Source organism: Musca domestica, unplaced genomic scaffold (assembly GCF_030504385.1).
Source record: "Musca domestica strain aabys unplaced genomic scaffold, Musca_domestica.polishedcontigs.V.1.1 31, whole genome shotgun sequence".
Lineage (NCBI taxonomy): Eukaryota > Metazoa > Arthropoda > Insecta > Diptera > Muscidae > Musca > Musca domestica.
In genome coordinates this window covers 2,603,233-2,624,443 of record NW_026712309.1, presented here as the reverse complement: position 1 = coordinate 2,624,443, position 21,211 = coordinate 2,603,233, and the positions used below count along the sequence as shown (strand labels likewise).

Here is a 21,211-nt window from a genome sequence, read left to right as displayed (position 1 = left end):
CCTTAACGTGGACCAATGTTTCGCATTTTCGATACCGATCAGCCTGGGAAACACTTGTACTTGTTCTAAATTAAATAATGTGGACTCTATCGTGATTTCAACATGTAGACTATAATGCCTTATAAATTGTTCCTGATCAGGAATATATAAACTTTTTGGGTTCTTCGACAAATATTTCGAGGTGTTACAAACGGAATGACAAATTTCATATACCCTCCATTGTATTTATGTATGGTTGACGAGGAAGTAACCCATTTGACTGACATTTTTAAGGGTAAACATTTTGAATAATACTAACTCTTATAAAATGGAAATGAAATCCCTTAATCTCCCTCTAAATTTGTCCATTACGATATTTCCACCAAAAAATATATCAAATATGGAGCTCTGATAGTTCGGTTTAATGCTTTGCGCCACCAAAATAAAGTGCATTTCCAATTCGTCTTTGACGAACTTACCCGAAAATTTTCCCCACTTAAATTTTGTTTTGATTTTTCCTCATTTCATTGCTTGCCACTTGGGTGGAATGTAGCCACTCTGGCACCTTGACACCTTCTAAAATTGTTCTGAGCTTATTTTCGTGGTGTTTCATGCTCTTTTGCCAATTGCCGCTTGGCCATTTGGTCGATTGCGCGCTTAGCTTTGTTTAGAAGTCATTCACAGTGGGATACATGCCACCATGGATTACAAAGGTTAGATGGAATTGTTGCATGCGTACATGTGTGCGCGCGTGTGTGTGTTTGTTTGGTTAGCGGCATTTCTGGTGATTTTTCTTTGTGCTGCTGCTGGCCAACTTGCTATGTGCCAAATTACAGTGAATGCGTTCAAATGCACAATTATTGGGATTTTCTTTAACAGCCGTTTTTTCTTTGCCATGGAAGTCTATTTTGAAGTCATGATGTGTCAGCATAAATCTCTCAGTGGTAGAAGTCATTCATATATGACACACACACGCACTCGGGGGTACTTATTAAATCAGACTGAGACGATGAGTTTTAGTTTCAATTATTCTTTTTCTATCTCACCAACTTGGAGGTGTAGAAATATTTTTCTTTTTTGGGATTGGAGAAGAAAAGCAATTTCAAGAATTTTCCGTTGTTCACCAAATATTGCTTAAGGTCCTGAAAAAATAAGGAAAAAGAGTTCATTTAATTTCAAAATTAATAATCTGAAAAAACTTCGTACACAATTACAGAATCAAACGAATGTGTTCCATTGTCACTAGATTTCTTTACATGGACCCATAGTACAATATAAAGAGGGTAGGATAAGTTGCAGAAAGTTGTCAGAAATGATATCTACCATTGTATATTTTATTGTCAGATATACCATAAAAATTTAAAAAGTATTAAAAGGTTTACAAATTAAATTATTATAACCTACAACACTATGTGTTGGGGGTATTACCTCGAAATATTAGTTCCCACAGAGGAAAGTATATATGGATCTTCTTATCTCGCCGTGCTGAATCGATCTAGTTATGTATGTTCGTCTGTCTATGTTAATTTGTAATCAAGCTACAGGTCGCAATTATGGCCCGATTCCCACGAAATTGAAAATGGAGGTGGGTTAGGGTCAGAATGGAACCCTATTGCTTTTGGAAATGATCGCAAAATATTTAGGGGTTGAAATGGACCAAAAACAGAAAAATACTTGATTTTGCAGTTGCTCTACAGGCCACAATTATAGACCAATAGGCGCGAAATTGTGCATGGAGTTAGAGTTTAGGACTGGGCAGAAGCGTACTAATTTGGATGGTCATCGGACCACATTTATATAACGTTTTTTGTGAAAAATACGAAATTTCCCGCTAACCCGCGAATATTTTTTATCCTGGCGAAATCGTAAACACACGAAAATGTAGCTTCTGACCGTTACATTGATGCTCATATCCAAAATCTCACATATATAGCAAAATATATACAATCTCATACATCAAGGAAGGGAATGTAAGTTAGATCGATGATAAGTCAAGAACCGCTGGACTGATTTTCACAATTCTCATCAATTCGGAATGGTCTCTTGCCAGAAAAGGATAACACCAAAGAAAATCGCGTAAAAAATGCCAAATAAAAAAGTGAATATTTTTTGTTACATTTTTTTTCAATTTTTGTCATATTTTTTTATATATATTTTTTTTTGAATTGTAAATTTTTAAAATTTTTCTATACCCCCAATGGACCAAAAAAAAAAAAATCCTGAAAGAGGAAAGAAGTCGAACATATTGGATGACTATTGGATTATACTTAAATGGACCATGGTTTTTGTGAATTTTTTTTCGAATACATAACAACATGGCGGAGTGCGTAAATAATGGTAACATCTGGGCAGGCCTCTATGACATTATTTCAATGTCGAAATCTTCCAACATATTGTAGTGTTGTAGGGTATCACATGGTCGGCCTCGCACGACTATAGCCTTTGCTTACCTGTTTTTATTATAATATTTTCTGAGAAATTTCTAAGAAAATTCTCATGAACATTTTTTTAAGAATTTATCTGCCGTGCTTCCCAAGAGTTTGACTATTGATCAACATTCTAATTGTTATGATATCTTTAGAAATCGATTTATCGTTCAATCTGAACGTAATTTTATACAGCAATTCGAAATATAGTCTATAACAAATATTTTTATTATTCTCCATCTTTTATGTGAAATATGAAATATGAATTTTTATGAAATATAAGTATTTTCAGCACTTATACCACACAGTGTCCTCTTCAAGACATATCGAAACAACAATATTTAAAGGCTACCGAAGGTCCACTAGAAGGAGGTGTTCAACTTTGTCGATCTTCGCAATTGATTGAAATTTGATTTTAATGTTACGTTGTGGAAGGTTTTTATGAAAGCGGATACGTTTAGAGGGTTTTTCCAGTTTTGTATTTCTTTGATACTTTGCGTACCAGATTTCACTATTTTTTCCAATGTTTGGTGTTGACACAAATGCTGGAATAGACACAGTTTGAAGAATATCTGTGGTTCATTTCATCGAAATAACGGTTTTAGACCCTAGGTCTCTTTGGACCAACCCCGTTTCAGGATATTTGGAGTCGATCTAGCAATGTCCGTCCTTCGGTCCGTCCGTCTGTATGTCTAGCTGGCTGGTGCGCACGATAACTAGTAATATTATCCTCAAACTTGGATAGAGTTGGGAGATGGACAATATCGGTCCACTCCTTCTGGTACCTCCCTCACAAAAGGTCGAATATTTCAAAAAATATATTTTACTGTACAGAAAGATTTTGCTCCAAATTTGCAAATCGTAAAATTTGCATCAGTGCTAGGTCATGTGCGAAAATGGATAATATCGGTACACTCCATCAAGTACCTCCCCCACAAAGGGGCAATATTTTGAATAATTATATCTCTTATCAAATTACGCACATCACAATATTTTAATTAACCCGAGGTCTGGTGTGAATATATCAATCCACTCCTTCTGGGACCTCCCCCACAAAAGTTCAAAATTTTGAATATCTATGAAGTGCATAAAACGTGAAATTAACATTTGATTCAAAACAATTATAATAACCATTACTTCTACTAATACAAGATTATATCGTTCCAATTCTTCTGGTACCTCCCCTACAAAGCGTCAATATTTTTACCTCTCATAACAAGTAATCTATTTTTACAACAATATGGAATTTATGATTTCCCAAAAAATTGGATATAAACGTTCGATTTTTTTGTAATTTTTGCCACATCATTTTTATACCCTCCACCTTGGAAAGGAGGGTATATTAACTTTGTCATTCCGTTTGTAACATCCTTAAATATTCGTCGTAGACCCCATAAAGTATATATATTCAATCAGTGCAATAACAACACCAGACAATGGTAGTAAAAACTACATTAGCTGTTAAGTAAATCTGACAATTTTATGTAAATATTGCCCCTGAAGATGCAATTTGATAATTGCGAAATATTGGGAACATATTATTGTAATCAATAAAATAAATCCGAAAATGGCCTAAAGCTTGAAAAAATCTTATTATTTATAATTCATAATCAGCATAAAATTCTAAGTCGATTTAACGATGTCCGTCTGTCCGTCTATCTGTCTGTCTGTCTGTCTGTCTGTCTGTCTGTTGATATCACGATACAGCCCACATTATTTGACGTAGAGCGCCAAAATTTAGCAGAGCAATTGGTATTGTGTCTAGGATGGTTGGTATTGAAAATAAGATATATCGGTCCACGTTCTGGTATAGTCCCCATATAACGGTACCTCCCGATATTCGGTATTTTGATGATTTATGCAACATTATTTAACGGATTTGTCTGAAAATTGGTATTTGTAGGTCATAACGGGTCCCTGTATGTGTGGCAAAACATAGCATGTATAGGTCCACGTTTTGGTATAGCCTTCAAATAATGGTACCTCCCGATATTCGATATTTTGATTATTTTTGCCACAGTTTTTAACGGATTTGTCTAAAAATTGGTATTTGTTGGTCATAATAAGTTCCAGCTCCGGTGGCGAAACATTGCATGTATGGGTCCATGATTTGGTATAGCCCCCATATAACGGTACCTCCCGATATTCGGTATTTTGATGGTTTTTGCAACATTTTTTCACTGATTTGTGTAAAAATTGGCATTTGTGAGTCATAATGGGTCCTAGTTCGTGTGGCGAAACATTGTATGTATAGGTCCACGTTTTGGTATAGTCCCCATATAACGGTAGCTCACAATATTCGGTATTTTGATGATTTTTGCCCCTTTTTTCACGTATTTGTCTGAAAATTGGTATTTGTAGGTCATAATGGGTTCTAGCTCCGTTGGCGGAACCTTGCATGTGTAGGTCCACGATTTGGTAGAGCCCACATATAACGGTACCTCCCGATATTCGGCATTTTAATGGTTTTTGCCACATTTCTTCTAATGTTTCCTTTACCCTAAGGTGGAGGGTATTAAAAGTTTGGCCCGGCCGAACTTAATGTTTTTTTACTTGTTTTATCTGTATTAGATATAGTATGAAAATGGAATACTTCGGTCGACTATATCTGGTACCTCCGTCACAATTTAAAATTCTCTAAAATTTATCACATATTTTATATAAAGTGAAGGATGTAGCCAATATAGTCCAAACCTGACACGTTGCTATATTTATATCAATATTTGGTCCACGCTTTCATATAGCTCCCATATAATTTTACTTCCCGATACTCGGTTTTCAAACACAGTTTCAAACCGAATTGTTTAAAATTCGGTACATAGAGTTCCTAGAGGCGCACGATTTCAAACAGCTGCCATACAATGGTTCCTCCCGATATTCTGTATTTTTGGGATTGAAGCCACCTTTGCTTTTTAAACGGAATTGTTTAAAATGCTCTTTGTCAGAACGTTGTCTATATAGGTTCACGTTTTCGTATAGCCTCAATATAACGGTACCTCCCGATATTCTCATGATTTAAATCACATTTTTTAACGGAATTGTTAAGAATTCGGCACAGGTTGACGTTTTTCGATATTCGATGATTTCAGTCTTTCGGTGGAGTAGTAACAAAATGGCTTATGTTTTTTATGGAAAAAGTCTGATGGAATAGGTCTAGGTGCCTTCAAATATTTGGTATTTTTTAGATTTTAACCACATTTTTAACAGAATTGTCTCAAATTGGATATTCAAATTTCGCAATAGGTTACCACCACTACAACAAAAAATCGTTACCCGATGGCATTTTGAAGACTTTTACTAACAGATTTCATTGGAAAAATTGGAAATGGTGCTTTCGAATATATGGTATTTTTTTAGATTTTAACCACATTTTTAACAAAATTGTCTCAAATTGGATATTCAAATCTCGCAATAGGTTACAACCACTATAACAAAAAATCGTTACCATCGACTTTGCGGCATTTTGAAGACTTTTACTAACCGTTTTCATTGGAAAAATTGGAAATGGACCCAATATTCGACACAAATATTTTTATTTTTTAAGGGTTTCTCTTCCTCATGGTGGAGGTTAAAAAAAAGGTAGGCTCAGTCAGCTTATTTCTCTTTTTTGAGAATTATGACAATTTGCGAGAAAGTACCTGAAAGAGTGGGCTCATGCATCACACGCTCTAGATGTACTACTGTCAGAATTATTTTTCTGTGCATAGTTTTAAAAGTTACGATTATTTTCAAATGTACGCCCTTTGTTTTAGAGGTATAAAACGGACCGCGTCGATTTTGCCGATCTCTGCGTTTGACTTATGTTCGATATAAATGAGTTCAAGTTTAGTAGAAATTTATATTTTCTTTTAATAGTTTTTGTGAGTACCATATGGTTTATTTTTGTCCTTTACCTGAGGATGACAGAAAAACTGAAAAACGTATAGTTGGAAGAATATCGGTAACTTATTTTAGATTTTTTGATAGTTTTGTTTGTTCAAAACTTCACACTTTTTGGATATCTTTTTCGACATAACATAAGGGGTATTATAAATATGTATATCTACCAAACTTAGTTACAGCTGATCTGTTTGGAAAAAGGTAAAATTATGGTGCAGTATTAAGGAAATCATTGACTCTTAATTGCTAATTGCATTTCATATAAATCAGTAAGTTTGGCTGGGCCGAACATTGAATACTCTTCACCATTTGAAATGAATTTGCAAATAAAAAAAATCTGTTATAAATTCTGATAAAATCATAAAAATACCGAATTTAGGGATTTAACTTTATATTGGGGCCTATAAGTAGATCTGCATAGGTAATATTTTTCATAGACCACTACAATATTCAAATACGAAACTTGAAACAATTCCGGTAAATAGTGCCGTAAAAATATCAAAATTCTGAATATTTGGAGGTTCCGTTATATGTGGGCTATGCGAAGACGTGGATCTGCATTGGCAATATTCTGTCATGGGCTTTTGAACTCATTAAGCACTTCAAGGTTCAAATTTGAAACAATTTCGGCAAAAAAATTCGCTAAAAACGTCAAAATAGCCAATATCGGAAGCTATTGTTATATGGAGTCTATACGAACTTGGGCCGACATGGCCGATTTACGAACTAGCCTACTGGCAAATTATACATGTTTTTCAATTTTAACCGTCTATCTCAATTCGTTGGAAAGATATTGTCATTGGTATTTTCTGAGTTACAATTAAGAATGGTGTAGAGCGTATACGTGTTGTCAGCACACATACGACATGGTGTCCTATATTATATGTATATGCTATATAATTACTCGCATATGCTGACATAATCTGGTTATCTTTTGTTATTTGACAGACAACGGCTTAAGATCTTTTTGGGGTGTAAATCAAATGGGATAGACTCAAAAGCTTTTTGTTGAATTCTTCATCCAAGTGTTACTTAACTCTATTTCAATGTAGAAGGCTGTTCCTTCGAAGTTATTTTTTTATATCCTACATGACTCTGTGATACGGTTATAATGCCTTTGAGACAGGCCTCTAGCTATTTTAAATTATCCTTATAGGTTACTTTTGGAGTCGATATTAGCATGCTCCCTTAATATGGTTATATTTTTTATTATCAACGTACTGGTCGACTTTCTAGACTTATTGAAACACTAACTTAACACTGACATTCGTTTAAAAACGACTGTACCAAATTGGGGTTCAGATTTGGATATAGCACCCATATATATTTCCCTCCGATTTGATGCAGCTGATCCACCAACCAGAAAGCCTATTTGTCATCATCCAAGATTATCGCAAGAAGGTCTTGTCATTTATGCTAATCGGCGGTATGGTGCTTTCGAAGGCTTCCATTTCGGTCTCTTTGCTCCTAGAAAATAGTCCAATAGAATCTTGTTTCAACTGTTTCACCCATATCATTTAGTTTTGCTACCACAAAAGTCTAAACATGCTTTTCATTCATATCCCACTTTTTCCCCAAAACGCCCTCTTTTGTCCCCTAAACCAATATTAGTCGTTAAATCTTTAGACAAATAGCAAACATTAGCTAAAAAGATGCCAAACAATTTGCTCCCTCGAATGCCTGCCACTGTTTGCTTAATTTACATTTTATGCGTCGAATGCAGGAAGTAATGGAGGGGGACTCTGGACTCTGGCTCTGATGTTATTCATGGTCACATGGCCATTGCCATGGTCATGTGTGTGATGGGGAAATTTATGACATTAAGGCCGTTTGCCATGGTGCACCTGCAACGCATAACAGTTATTGACAAACATACAAACACACGGCAATTATGTTCATAACGAGAAACATGCCATATGCATTGCTTACACATGTCCAATGGCCCCAATTGTGTGTCCAGTAGAACAGGCTGGTTGGAGGATTATGGAATAGAAAACAACACAGCTCACAAGAATAAAAATTGCAATTGAACAAAAAACAACAAGAAAACGTATTGTGGCAACATTCACACAAATATTACCAATTGAAGTGTAGTTGTTGTTGTGCAAGAAGTTTTTGTAGCCTGCACATGCGTATTGTAATTTAATCAACCATTCTCAAGTCGTTGTTTCCATAAAGCCGGCCATAACTTAGCATATGAACTATTTTCATTAAATGCAAGTTATAATCGCATTATCCATCCGATCCATCTACCCTGAGTCATTTATGCATCTGAGAGTAGCTTAGTTATGATCGCCATTATGGCATTTCATAAACGAGAAGATTTAATTCGCTCTGTTTCAGCGACGTTGTGATCGCCGTCCGATGATGATCACACAGCACAGCACAGCACATGGACCATAAAATCACAGTTAACAATCGTAAACGAAGACAATGTCTAAAATGTGAATTAGTGGTTAAATGACTGGCTAATAGCTGGATGATGGGTTAGTTGGTTGTTAGAAGCTTGCCGGTCGGTTGGTGGTCAAGATCGGCTGGGATCTCATGTGATGTAATCGATCGTAAAACATTAAATGTTTGCCATACCAAGGCGCCATCTGTTACAAATGGGAAATAGTTTAGTTTTTTATATCGCCCGAATTAATAAAGCGCTTTTGCAGCTTGACTAACACATGAAAAGTTGTTTGCTTTTTTTGGAATATGGTCTTTCAATTTCAAGTTTCTCTAGGCAGAAGTGATTCAAAATGTTTGATTTTATGGGAAATACTGGCTGTTTTATTCAGCGGTCTACAGAAAACCATTAAATATATTAAACCTCCCTGTGGTATTCCCTGACTGTATTTTTGTACCCTCCACCATAGATGCGGTTATGACTTTTTTTCATTGCAATATCTAGAAACATTCGCCAGACATCGACCTCCTCATCATTATTTAATGTTGAGTTCTGTCATGTTGTACAATTTTGATTTTATGATGACTGTCATTGAGGTAATGGACTTTATCGGTCCATTTTAAGCATAGACCCCATTTTATTGTTCCTCTTTATTATACCCTTAGCCATATGTAATTTGATACAGCCAAAACGTGCTTCATCGAAATAACAGTTTTAGACCCGTTTTAGGACATTTGGAGTCGATCTAGCGATGTTCATCCGTTCGTCCGTCTGTCGAATGACAATTTTTCCAAAGAATGAGAAGAAATTTGGAAGTGATTTTAGAGTGTACTCAAAAATGACATTCCCTCAAAGTTCTTGCTTTAGCATTATGGTGGATTATACAAAAAGTTTTAATGAAATGAATATTTATTTATGAATCATTGAACATTCTCTTTGAAAACTCTTTTAGTGGACTTACTCTTTGTAACGCCGACAAAATTTCACAGTTCCAGTGCTCGATATTATAACTTTTGAAGCTTGGGATTCCGTTGTGATCTAATTGAAATGATCTATAATTTTCACCAGTATCAGTTTTTCCAGGAATCTTCGTAATCTATTCATTATACACATTGATGGACTAATTTTATATTTAGTTTATTTCAAAGCGATATTTTTTTGATTTCGAGTTTTTTCCTCTAATTTATTTTACATATTTCCAATTTGAAGTTTGAAACTTTTTTATTTTGAAAATAGAAATCGGTGCCTGCTTACAAAGTTATACTGTATAGAAATAACAATATATCCCATGACCAGTATAAGGTCGGCCAGTAAGCCAATCTGACAACAAAGTTTACCGTCAAAAGATATACCCGTATTGTGATTTGAAATTCAATAAGAGTGAAATCATAGTATTAAAAAATACTAAATTCATTGTCAAATTGTTGTCAACAGTAGTCTTCGTGGTCCGACCTTATGGAGGCGTTGATATAGGTTGAGATGAAAAAACTGCAACCAATTTCAGACTGCTGTCATTTCTAAGTCACTCGTCCAACAGCTGTTAAAATTATTCCAGTGATAGATCACTATATTGATTACAAGCGTATAAAAGCATTTCGGTGAGAAATTTCTAGAAAAAAAGTTGTTCGTGATGGAATTCAAGCGTGGTAGTGTGATTTTCTTATATTTTGCTGGAAAACTACAAGTGGCTATCGTTAGAGCACACCAGCATTTAAATGTGAATAAATCTTTGGTGTCTCGTAGCATCGTTCGTTACCGTGATACTGGTAGCGTAGTCCGGCGTTAAGGAAGTGGACGGAAGAAAAAAACAACATCAGCAGAAATGGTTCGAGAAATAAGGAAGCGACTTTATCGAAACCCGTATCGCAGTGGCAGAAAAATGGCTCGTGAGCTGAACATATCGCAATATTCCATTCGTCAAATATTGAAAAATTAGGTCGGGGTAAAGCCATTGAAACTAAAAAAAGTGCAACAACTGACAGCGAAAATAGACTCAAAAGATCTAAAGAGTTGCTTCGCTTGGCCGAGAGTGGTGAACTGCCGAATTCTGTTTTCTCCGATAAGAAAACATTCATTGTACAGACTTTGGACATTCCAACAGGACTCAGCACAATCGCACTCAGCACTAACCAAGAATAGTTACAAAATGAGGTTTCTAGCATAATTTCCAGCGTACACTGGCTACAAAAATCTCCGGATGCCAATCCATTGGACTATTGTGTCTGGAGTGTTTTGGAAAGCGAAGTTTTCACTAAAAAATACAAAAGTGTCGATCACCTCAAGCAAGCGCTTCGCCGGGAATGAGCCAAAAAACCGCAGAGCAACATTCGGGCAGCGTGTGACGGTTTAATTGGTCGTTTGAAGGCCATAATTCGTGCCAAAGGTGACCAATTCGAACATATCTAAACTTATTCTACAATTTGATGTTATTCCCGACATTTTTTGTTTCATTCAATAAAATTTAAAAAAAATGTAAAAATTATGGCGTTTGACTTTTTTGCAGTTTTTTTATCTCACCCTATAGTTTTATTCGAATCCAAAGTTTATTCAAAAATCTGGTCAAAGATGACTTTCCCTCAGAGTTCTTGTTTTAACAATGTTGTAGATTATACAAAAAGTTTTAATTTAATTAATTTATTTTAAATGTTCTCTTTGATAATTATATTACTGAACTTACACTTTTTACTGCGGACAAAGTTGCGCAGCTCCAATGCTGGACACCACCCTTTTTTCAATCTCTGAATTTCGTTGTGATCCAATTTGAAATGTCCTCTAGTTTTAAATTTTTTTACCAGTATCACCTTTTCCGGGAGTGTTCGTAATGAGTCCAATATTCAAATTAATCTTCTTATATATTGACTTATCTTTTATTTAGTTTATTTTCTTTTATAATTTCTTTTTCAGTTTCGCAATTTGAGGTATATAACTTTTTAACATATTTATTTTGAAAATAGAAATCGAGGCCTACTTAAATAGTTAACATCATGGTAGAATCACAAGGTAACCCTTTCACACAAGTTGACATCAATTTGATACGTCAAAAAAATTGTTGGAATTTGAATTCGCCTTACAGATTTGTTCTCTGGTAAAAAATTTGGAAAATTTAATAGGCGAATGGTATTTCTACCATGGTTAACATGTATTATGAAATTCATGGTAGAATTATGAAATTCATAATAGATACTTCACCTACGAAAGTAATTTGTATATGCAAGCCCAGGTCTTCGTATACCCCACATATAACGTAACCTCCCCTTTTTCGGTATTTTGATGATATTAGCGACATTTTTCAAAGGATTTGTTTTAAATTTCGCATTTGAAGTTCCTAATGCGTACTACAGCCTATAACAAACCAGTAAGGAAAAGTCAAAAATCGGGCGGGGCCGACTGTATGATACCTTTTACACCACTATGCACATTTAGTAGGGCTCCCATAACAAAAAAAATTATTTGAGGTAGATCATACCACCTATCAACATTTGACTTTAGAGCAGTTATAGTTTGGCTTCAAAGGGATCTAATATTTAGGAAGCATATCCAATTCTGAATCGATTTTCACTGATTTGACGGAGACAATTTAATCTTTTATACAAAATAACATTGCTATAGAGTGCATGATATCACTTCGAGGAGGCGAGTTCCACAAAATTAGCCATTATTTGCGCAATAAACATTAAATCGGATTAAGGATATATATGGGAGCTATATCCATGTATCCAACATTTATATCAGATGTACCAACATTTAGAAAATTTTGACAAATATTGGCCATTTAGTGCATAAATATCCAAATCTGATCCAATCTGGATAAAATTTGGCAGAGGTATTTCCCAGCTCTGTAAGATATCTGGTACCAAATATCATTGTTGTCGAATGCATATTACGAATGTAAGGGACTTAAAAACCAAATCGGATGAAACATATAGGTGGGAGCTATAGCTATATCTGAACCGATTGTCACCAAATTTTCACTTTCTTCTAGACTGAATTCGGTGAGATATACAAAGTTCAGCTCAGTAGGACTTATGTTTGCCATTTGGTGCACAATTAACCCGAAATCGGTTGAAGATAAATGGGAGCTATATCTAAAACTGATCCGATTATCACCGATTTCAATAGGGTTCGTCCATGGGCCAAACACGGACGGAGGGACGGACAGACGGACTGACATGCATAAATCGACTCACATTCATACTCGACTTTTATGAAGATCCTCAAAAGTAACTATGGGGCTATCTCGCTTTCTTCTCCTTGTTACCAACAAATGCACCAAGACATAATACCCTTACCACCATGTGGCGTGGGGCATAAAAATTGCGAATAGTGGTTTTCATATAAACGGAATTTGTCGAAGATATTTTCTTTACATTTTGCAAGTGACTTAAATATAAGAATTGGCAATATGCAGATCGAAATTGAGGAAGACCAGAAATCAACTTTTTATGCGGGTTTGGAGGAAAGAAAGTCCAAGGATGTCGAAATAAATACCAGAGGAAAGAATTTCATCGACTTTTGCTATGATCATGGTTTGCTGATAACAAATGGCATGACTAAAGGGGATGAATGTGGAGAATTTACATTTGTGAGCACAGTTGGAGCGTCAGTGAATGACATATGCGCAGTCTCCCATAATCTTCTTTCAAATGTTGATGAATTTCGAATCGAAAATAAAACCTGGTCTGACCATATGCCAATAATATTATCATTAAATATCAAACTACAAAACGAAAAAGAAACCTTAAATACACTTCTGCCAAAGCTAAAGTGGAATGCAAATAAAGCATCAGATTATCAGAAAAAAGTATTGGAACTCATCGAAATAAGTGGTAATCAAGGTACTTTTACCTTTTCAGATGTAACGAATCTAATTAAAGATGCATCAAAAATCTTCTTCAAAAAAACACCTAATTTTGCGAAAAATGAAAAATGGTTCAATACAAGATGCTACAATGCTAGAAAAACTTCCATGAAGAAACTTAACAGATTCCGGAAAGACTCTACAATAGAGAACAAACGCAAATACCTAGAAAGTAATCGTATATATAAAGATGCATGCCGATTGGCTAAACTGCAATATTTCAGCAGTTTAGAAAGAAAACTTGATAATGTGAAAGATAGCAAAGATTGGTGGAAAATAGCTAAGGAAATCCGAAATGATACAAATAATCAAAGAGGAATATTCGTCGAACCAAACGACTTCAAACGGCATTTTGAAAAATTGCTCAACCCACCGCAAACATCACCAGATATCCAGTACGCTCCAAACTTTTTCATAGATGATGATTTGGACAAGCCTATTTCAATGACAGAGCTAAAGAACGTCTTAAGAAAATGTAAAGTAAATAAAGCTCCAGGAGAAGATCGTATTCCATACGAGTTCTACAAAAATGCTCCAGAACAATTGCTACAGGAAATCGTAAATTCATGCAACAAAGTTTTCAACTCTGGAAACGTTGACTCGACATTTTCTACCAGCATAATCTACCCTATATTTAAAAAGGGAGACACTACACAAGCTCAGAACTATCGAGGGATCTCTTTTATGAACTGCTTGCCAAAAATTATGATGGGAATTATTACGGAAAGGTTGTACAATTGGGCGGAAAAACACAAAAAGATCAATGAATATCAGTCCGGTTTTAGAAAATACTACTCGACGAATGATAATATATTCAGTCTCACTTCGATGGTCCATATCAACTGGCATGAAGATAAGAAAACATATGCGTTCTTCGTAGATTTTAAAGCGGCATTCGACAATGTATGCAGAAAATCTATGCTATATAAATTAAATACCCTTGGTGTGTCAACAAAGGTAATAAGATGTATAGAAAATGTATATAATGATACAAACTTTATGGTATGGACAGGACATGATCTCTCCGATAAATTTTCGACGTCAGCAGGAGTAAAACAAGGATGTTTACTGTCCCCATTGCTATTTGCCCTATACCTAGACGATTTACATGAGTTCATCGGCGGCGGTATCGAGATTGATGACCTAAATATAAGAATTTTGCTTTATGCAGATGATATAGTAATCCTGGCAAATGACGTGAAGGTACTACAAAAAATGATAGATAAATTAGAAGAGTATTGTAGTATATGGAATGTTACTGTCAACTTGGAAAAGTCAAAAATAATGGTATTCAGAAAAGGTGGAAAAATCTCGCAAAATGAAAAATGGCTCTACAAAAATGAACCAATTACAATTACTTCGGAATTTACCTATCTTGGGATGTTACTAACACCAAAGCTCTCTTTCAAAAACCACATTTTGGCAAGAAATAACTCATCCAAAAACTGTATAAACTCTACATGGAAATCCTTTTTGAATAAGCCCGATGTATCAATTACGTCAAAATGGAAACTGTTCTCAGCAGTTTGCAGATCAATCCAACAATATGGCGCGCAAATATGGGGATATACAAATTTTGAGGACGTAGACAAATTAGAAATTTACTTCTGGAAGAAAATATTAAAACTCCCAAATTTCACACCAACATACATATTAAGATTAGAAACCGACATGGAACATAGCCATATCCTCTCCCTGAAAACCCATTTGGATTATATCATTCGAGCCATATTTGATTACAATAGCGACCGATTACCTCACAAACTGGCGAAAATAGCTCTGCAAAAAGACATTTACTGGGCAAAGCATATTCGCGCACTCTTAATGCAAAACAATATCGAACCATTTAATTTAAATAGTACCAAAAGCGAAGTTGTGGAAAAAAAAGATCACCTCCTAAAGACATTAGATTACAATATTGGTGCGATGCCATAAATAGAGCCAATCAAACGACCCGAATTTACTCGAAGCTAGACCCATCAGTAGGTCAAACTTACATCAACTCGCTGTTAACGTCAGAGGAGAAAATGTGGATATTCAAAGCCAGAAGCGATATTATCAAACTTAATCTCAATAATATAGATGCAAATAGGAACCCACTCTGCTCCTTATGCAACTTGATGGAAGCTGAAAATCTTCAACATTTTCTTTGTAATTGCCCCATATTTAAAGAATTTAGAATTATGTTCTTCAAAAAGACACTGCTTAAGGAAGATGACCTTATAAATATTTTAAATGGATATATTGTAAATTGGAAATATGTCGCAAGTTTTATAAAAATTTGTACACAATATAGAAATCAGCTATTATCTGAATTTAACTTTTAAATCCCAATTTGTATTTTCAAACAATGTCTTAAAAAATAATAATAATAATAAAAAAAAAAAAAAAAAAAAAAATTACAACATAAGCTACAGACAGACAGCCATAGGCTATTGTCTTATCGATATTATATATCTAATTTTTTATTTAATATTACATAAAAGTTTAATTTAATATTACATACACTGTAACGAATTTGAAATGTTTAAATAAAAAATACTCTACTACTACTACTACATTTTGCAAGTTCCTCCCTTTACTTGCTTTTTTTAATCTCGTTGGCCATCAGTAGAATGGCCAATATGCCTGGAGAATGTCTAAAAATTAATATGAGATTTTTAGCGACTGGGGGTAGTTAGTCTTTTTCCATGAAATTAAAGAGTTTTATTCATGACTGTTCTTTACTAATTAATCGGTCTTTTATAAGAACATTGGTTAAGTACATTGGTATGTATACAATTTGTTAAGACGTATACGCAGGGCGTTTTTGTCACAATTTACAACTGAATTTACAGTAAATTGGAAGTATTCAGTATTCGGAGCCGGAATTGCTTCAAATTTGGTATTTGGAGTATGTAATGGCTACTACCTATTATGATAGAAAATTGCCTTTACAGACCAACACTGTGGCTCCCCACATTCGGTATTTTGACGATATTAGCCACACCTTTCACCAGAATTATTTCAAATTGCGAATTTGGAGTTCGCGGTGGGCACTGCATCCGATGACAGAAAATTGCCCATAAACATTGACGCCGTATTGTAGCCCTATACTACAGTACCTGTCAATATTCGGTGTTGTGAAAATTTTAGGTACCTTCTTTAACAGAATTATATTATACTTGGTGTTTGGAGTTCATAATAGAGTTCCTTCCCTAGCAGATAATTTGCTGTTAAGGTCCACGTTAAAATCATAACACCTGATATTCAGATCTTTTAAAATGGTGGAGGTATTAAAAGTTCGTTCCGGCCGAACTTAGCTACTTTTTGCTTGTTCATATATAAATGCGTCCAAACTACGAAACTCGATTGACCCAATTTGCTTTCATTTCGTCATGACTTTTTAACTACATCTCTATAGATATTGTTATAATTGATCTCGGCTAACTATGAGTGCAACATTATTTGGCCATAATAAAATCGAAATTGAATTTCGTAGCAAATAATCATAAAATCTTTATAAGCATCTCCAATATTTTTAGTTAGCAAATATTTTGAGATGTTTTTCAATTAAAGCCTCATAAATTGAGCTATGGACATAAAATAGTTATTAAAGAGACTGCATGAGAATTTGTGTCTCATCTATCTTCGTGGGTCGCTAAGTGGATCGCAGGAAAAAAGACTAAAGTAACAGGTCGTGAGTTGAATTTGTAATTTGCACATCTATTTTAAAAATTTACATTTTCAATTAATTGTGAAATTTATATAAATGATGATACGATCCGACAGTGCGAATTTGTATTGGAGTTGGACGAAATTTAATTTGGTAAAATTTGCAAAAAAGAAAAACAAGTTAGAATTAGTCGGTTTTGCATATAGATGTATACCACCAGCCTTGATTGATTATGATTATTCTAACTGTTGACTCTTTTATGGAGGAGGTTCGGAAGCCGTTGGCCAATATTGTACAATTCGTATCTGACTTAAGTCTGATATAAATATTACAACGTGTCATATTTTGACTATCTCGTCTACTTTCTATACTTTATATGAGATATGTGCGAATTTTTAAAATGTGGAAATGTGCATGAGATACCAGATATAGCGGACCGAAGTATTCCCCTTCCGATAAATAATATCTACATATCAAATATCTGGTTAAGAGAAATATTTGGGTATATCAAGTTGTATAGAATCGCCGATTTGTTTCGCAAGCTATCGCGAAATAAGTATTGGAAATTGTGACCCTTTGTGGGTGAGGTACCAGAAGGGCTCGGCAGATATATATTATCTCCACAGCAGATTTTGCGTTTGTAAAAATTTTAGGATGTGAGAGCTAGATGCTTATTTTGGGTTTTATGAGCATTCTGTTTTTCAAAATGTTGACCCTTTGTAGGGACGTACCAGAAGGAGTTCTCCGATGAATCCCATTTTCACAGCAGATCTTGTGTTAGTAAAAATAATGCCATGTGCGAAATTTGAAGAAAACCTGATGCTTATTTCAGATGTTATGATCGTTTCGGTTATTCAATATTTTGACCCATCGTGGGGGTGGTACCAGAAGAAATGGTTCGATCTCCACCATCTTTATAACAGATCTTGTGCTGGTGAAAATATATTTAGATGCACCCAGTCTGAATGAAATCGGATGTTTATTTCGAGTTTTATGAGCTTTATTGATTTTCAAAAATTTGTCCCTTTGTAGGGAAGATACCAAAAAGAGTGGACCGATATATTCCATCTTCACACCAGACCTTGGGTTAATAAAAATATTGTGATCTGAGTAATTTAAAGAAAATCGGACACACATTTTATAAGAGTTATAATTATTCAAAATTTAGACCCTTTGTGGGTTATTGACCCTAACCTAACACTGATGCAAATATTAGGATTTGCAAAGCTGGAGAAAAATCGGATTATCCTTTCTCTTTCTATGCAGAAAAATATTTTCTTTGAAAATTTCGATCTTTTGTGGGGGCGGTACCAGAAGGAGTAAACCGATATTGACCATCTCCGAGCTTAATCTATGTTTGATAATAATATTATGATGTACCAAGTTTGGACCAAATGGGATACTCCCTTCAAGAGTTATCGTGCGCAAAAGCCAGACAAAAAGACAGAAAAAGACCTAGGTCTAGAACAGTTATTTCGATGAGGCACGCCATAGTCATATGGCTGAGGGTATAAAGAAGCTACAAGAGAGTAAATTAATGATACTTTGTAACCAGGTCACCCCGTGGGGAAAAACGTACCGGCTTTTCATAGCATACAGTCCCATATTAAACATGTTGAGAGTTCTCCCAATTTTTCTGAACACACTATTTTTCCCAGATGTTACCAACCAATGCATTTATTCAACTTCTTTTTTTCTTTTTTCAAGCATTTGCCTTGTAGCCACACCATCCATTCAAATTGTCATCAATGGATTAACTAATCGAATGCTAATTGTCAATTGTCTATCCTAGTCAAAGGAAAAAAATGCTAGAAACCCGATTTCGCAAAAAATCTAAAGATGATTAAAATTACGTCTTGAACAAAAGTCCAATTTGTTCTCCAATTTGTTTTGCGTTGTTTTTGTTTTCCTTCTTTTTTGCTATTTCACTTTTAATGAGTTGCGAATACAGTCGCGCGAATTGCCCAGTTAATGAGCGATTAATGTGATTTAGCACGCCGCACAAAATGATGTTGCAACAGCAGCAGCCCCGGCAGCAGCCACTAACAGCATTAGGGATGGTTAATCGACAGTGTTAGGCAAGCCGTCGCTCGCTTGACAGCCACACACAACCAGGATTGTTTAGACCACACACTTTTTATTTTAGCCACCGCAGCAGCCAGCAATCACGTTAATTTGAGTGTGTTTTGGATCGTTCGCTGGAATATTTCAATTAATTTTCATTAAATTTTACATTGGCTATAATTGGTGATTTTTGTGGTTGTTGTTGCTGCTGCTGCTTTTCTTGTCGACGTTTGCTACTAAATTGCCTCGATAGTTTTCCCTTTTACGACGATGTTAAAGAGTCAGTTATTTTGAAAGTTATTTTATTCTTTTAATTTAATGAATGTTTGGAACTACAAAAAAAAAAAAATCGTTAACAATTTTTGTTTTGCAATTAAAAATTAGCTATGAATACCACCTGTTTTTTAGTGCGTGTGAGAAAAAAACACAAATTGTGTTATTTTTAGTTTATTAGGAACTTCAGATACCTCCACGAGTCGGAGCTGAGAGGAAATATTTTTGTTATTAAAAAACAAGTAAGCAAAGGCTAGAGTCGAGCGGGGGCGACCGTTGAATACCCTACAACACTATAATAAACGATACAGTTTATATAGGCGAGATACTCAGAAGAATTCCACAAGATATTGTGACAAATTATAAAAGAAAACCATCTGGTTTCGTTCTCTAATTTTCGAATAATAGCAACTTAAACTAATTTGCTCATTTCCAATTTATTGGAAATGGTCTTCCTAGGTCTGGAACCAATATTTCCCAAAGACCTATAATTTCTTAGAAGTGGCAAAAGATTAACATTTATTATTGGTTTTTGACTGAAACGCATCTATATGAGATACAGGCATTTGACTATATTCCTCAACGAAATCAGCGTTAACGAAATAGAAGTGCGTCTTTCCTGTATTTGTGAATTCTCGAAAAAGTCTCTGGAATGAACATTTTCGTATTTTGTCTACAAAAGTTGGCAAACTATTTCACACATTGAATATATTTGGATGGCCATCCAAAACTGCTTGGCTTTTCAGTGTCCGGTAACCCCCTTTCAAATGTGCGTGAGGATCGGGCGATAATTACGACCTGCCGACAGTTTTGCAGCTTTTTGGTCCATTTCAACCCCTAAATATATGGCGATCATCTCCAAAAAGAGTAGGCTTCTATTCTGACCCTCATCTTATCCCCATGCAAAATTTCGTACGGATCGGGCCATAAATGCGATCTGTATATGATATCCTGATATCCTAAATACTTAGTTTTGTTAGCTGTAGAAATATTACCAAATGTTTAATTCAAAATGAAAATATGCCAAAAATATGACAAAATTGAAAAAATATGAGAAAATTTTACAAAATCAATATTTTCATCTTTAGAGAGATATTTTTATGCGATTTTTTTAGACGTATTTTCTTTCCTGCCAAGAGGCCATTCTGAATTAATGAGAACTGTCGAAATCAGTTCAGCCGTTCTCGAAATATATGAGATCTTTCATGCATATCTTCTTTGATAGACATATATATCGCACATATTTTGCTATATATCCGATTTGTTGGATGTTAACATCAATGTAAAGATCAGAAGTAACCTTGTCATGGCTTTGTGATTTCGCCGGGATTTAAAATATTCGCGTTTTATTGAAAAATTTTGAATTTTTTCAACACAAAAGATATGGTCTATTTTACCCGCTAAATATTATCCGATGACCACCTAAATTGGTAGGCTTCTTCCCCGTCCTAAACTCTAGCTACATGCGAAATTCCGCGTCGATTGGTCTATAATTGCGACCTGTATAGCTACTGCAAAATCCGACATTTTTTCAGTATTTGGTCCATTTCAACCCCTAAACATTTGGCGATCATCTCAAAAAGAAATAGGGTTCTATTCTGGCCCGACCCCGACCTCCATTCCAAATTTCGTGAAGATCAGGCCATAATTGCGACCTATAGAGTGATTACAAATTAACATGGACA

The 21,211-nt window shown here is 35.0% G+C and overlaps 1 long non-coding RNA gene across 1 annotated transcript; it reads right to left on the bottom strand.

Annotated features, from left to right (window-relative positions):
* Window positions 1–458: 458 nt before the first annotated feature.
* Window positions 459–9,869, bottom strand: LOC131803621 (uncharacterized). Its single transcript, XR_009342689.1, has 2 exons — window positions 9,638–9,869; window positions 459–1,121 (listed from the first exon to the last, which is right to left on the bottom strand). It is a non-coding gene; the product is annotated as an uncharacterized LOC131803621 (long non-coding RNA).
* Window positions 9,870–21,211: the final 11,342 nt, after the last annotated feature.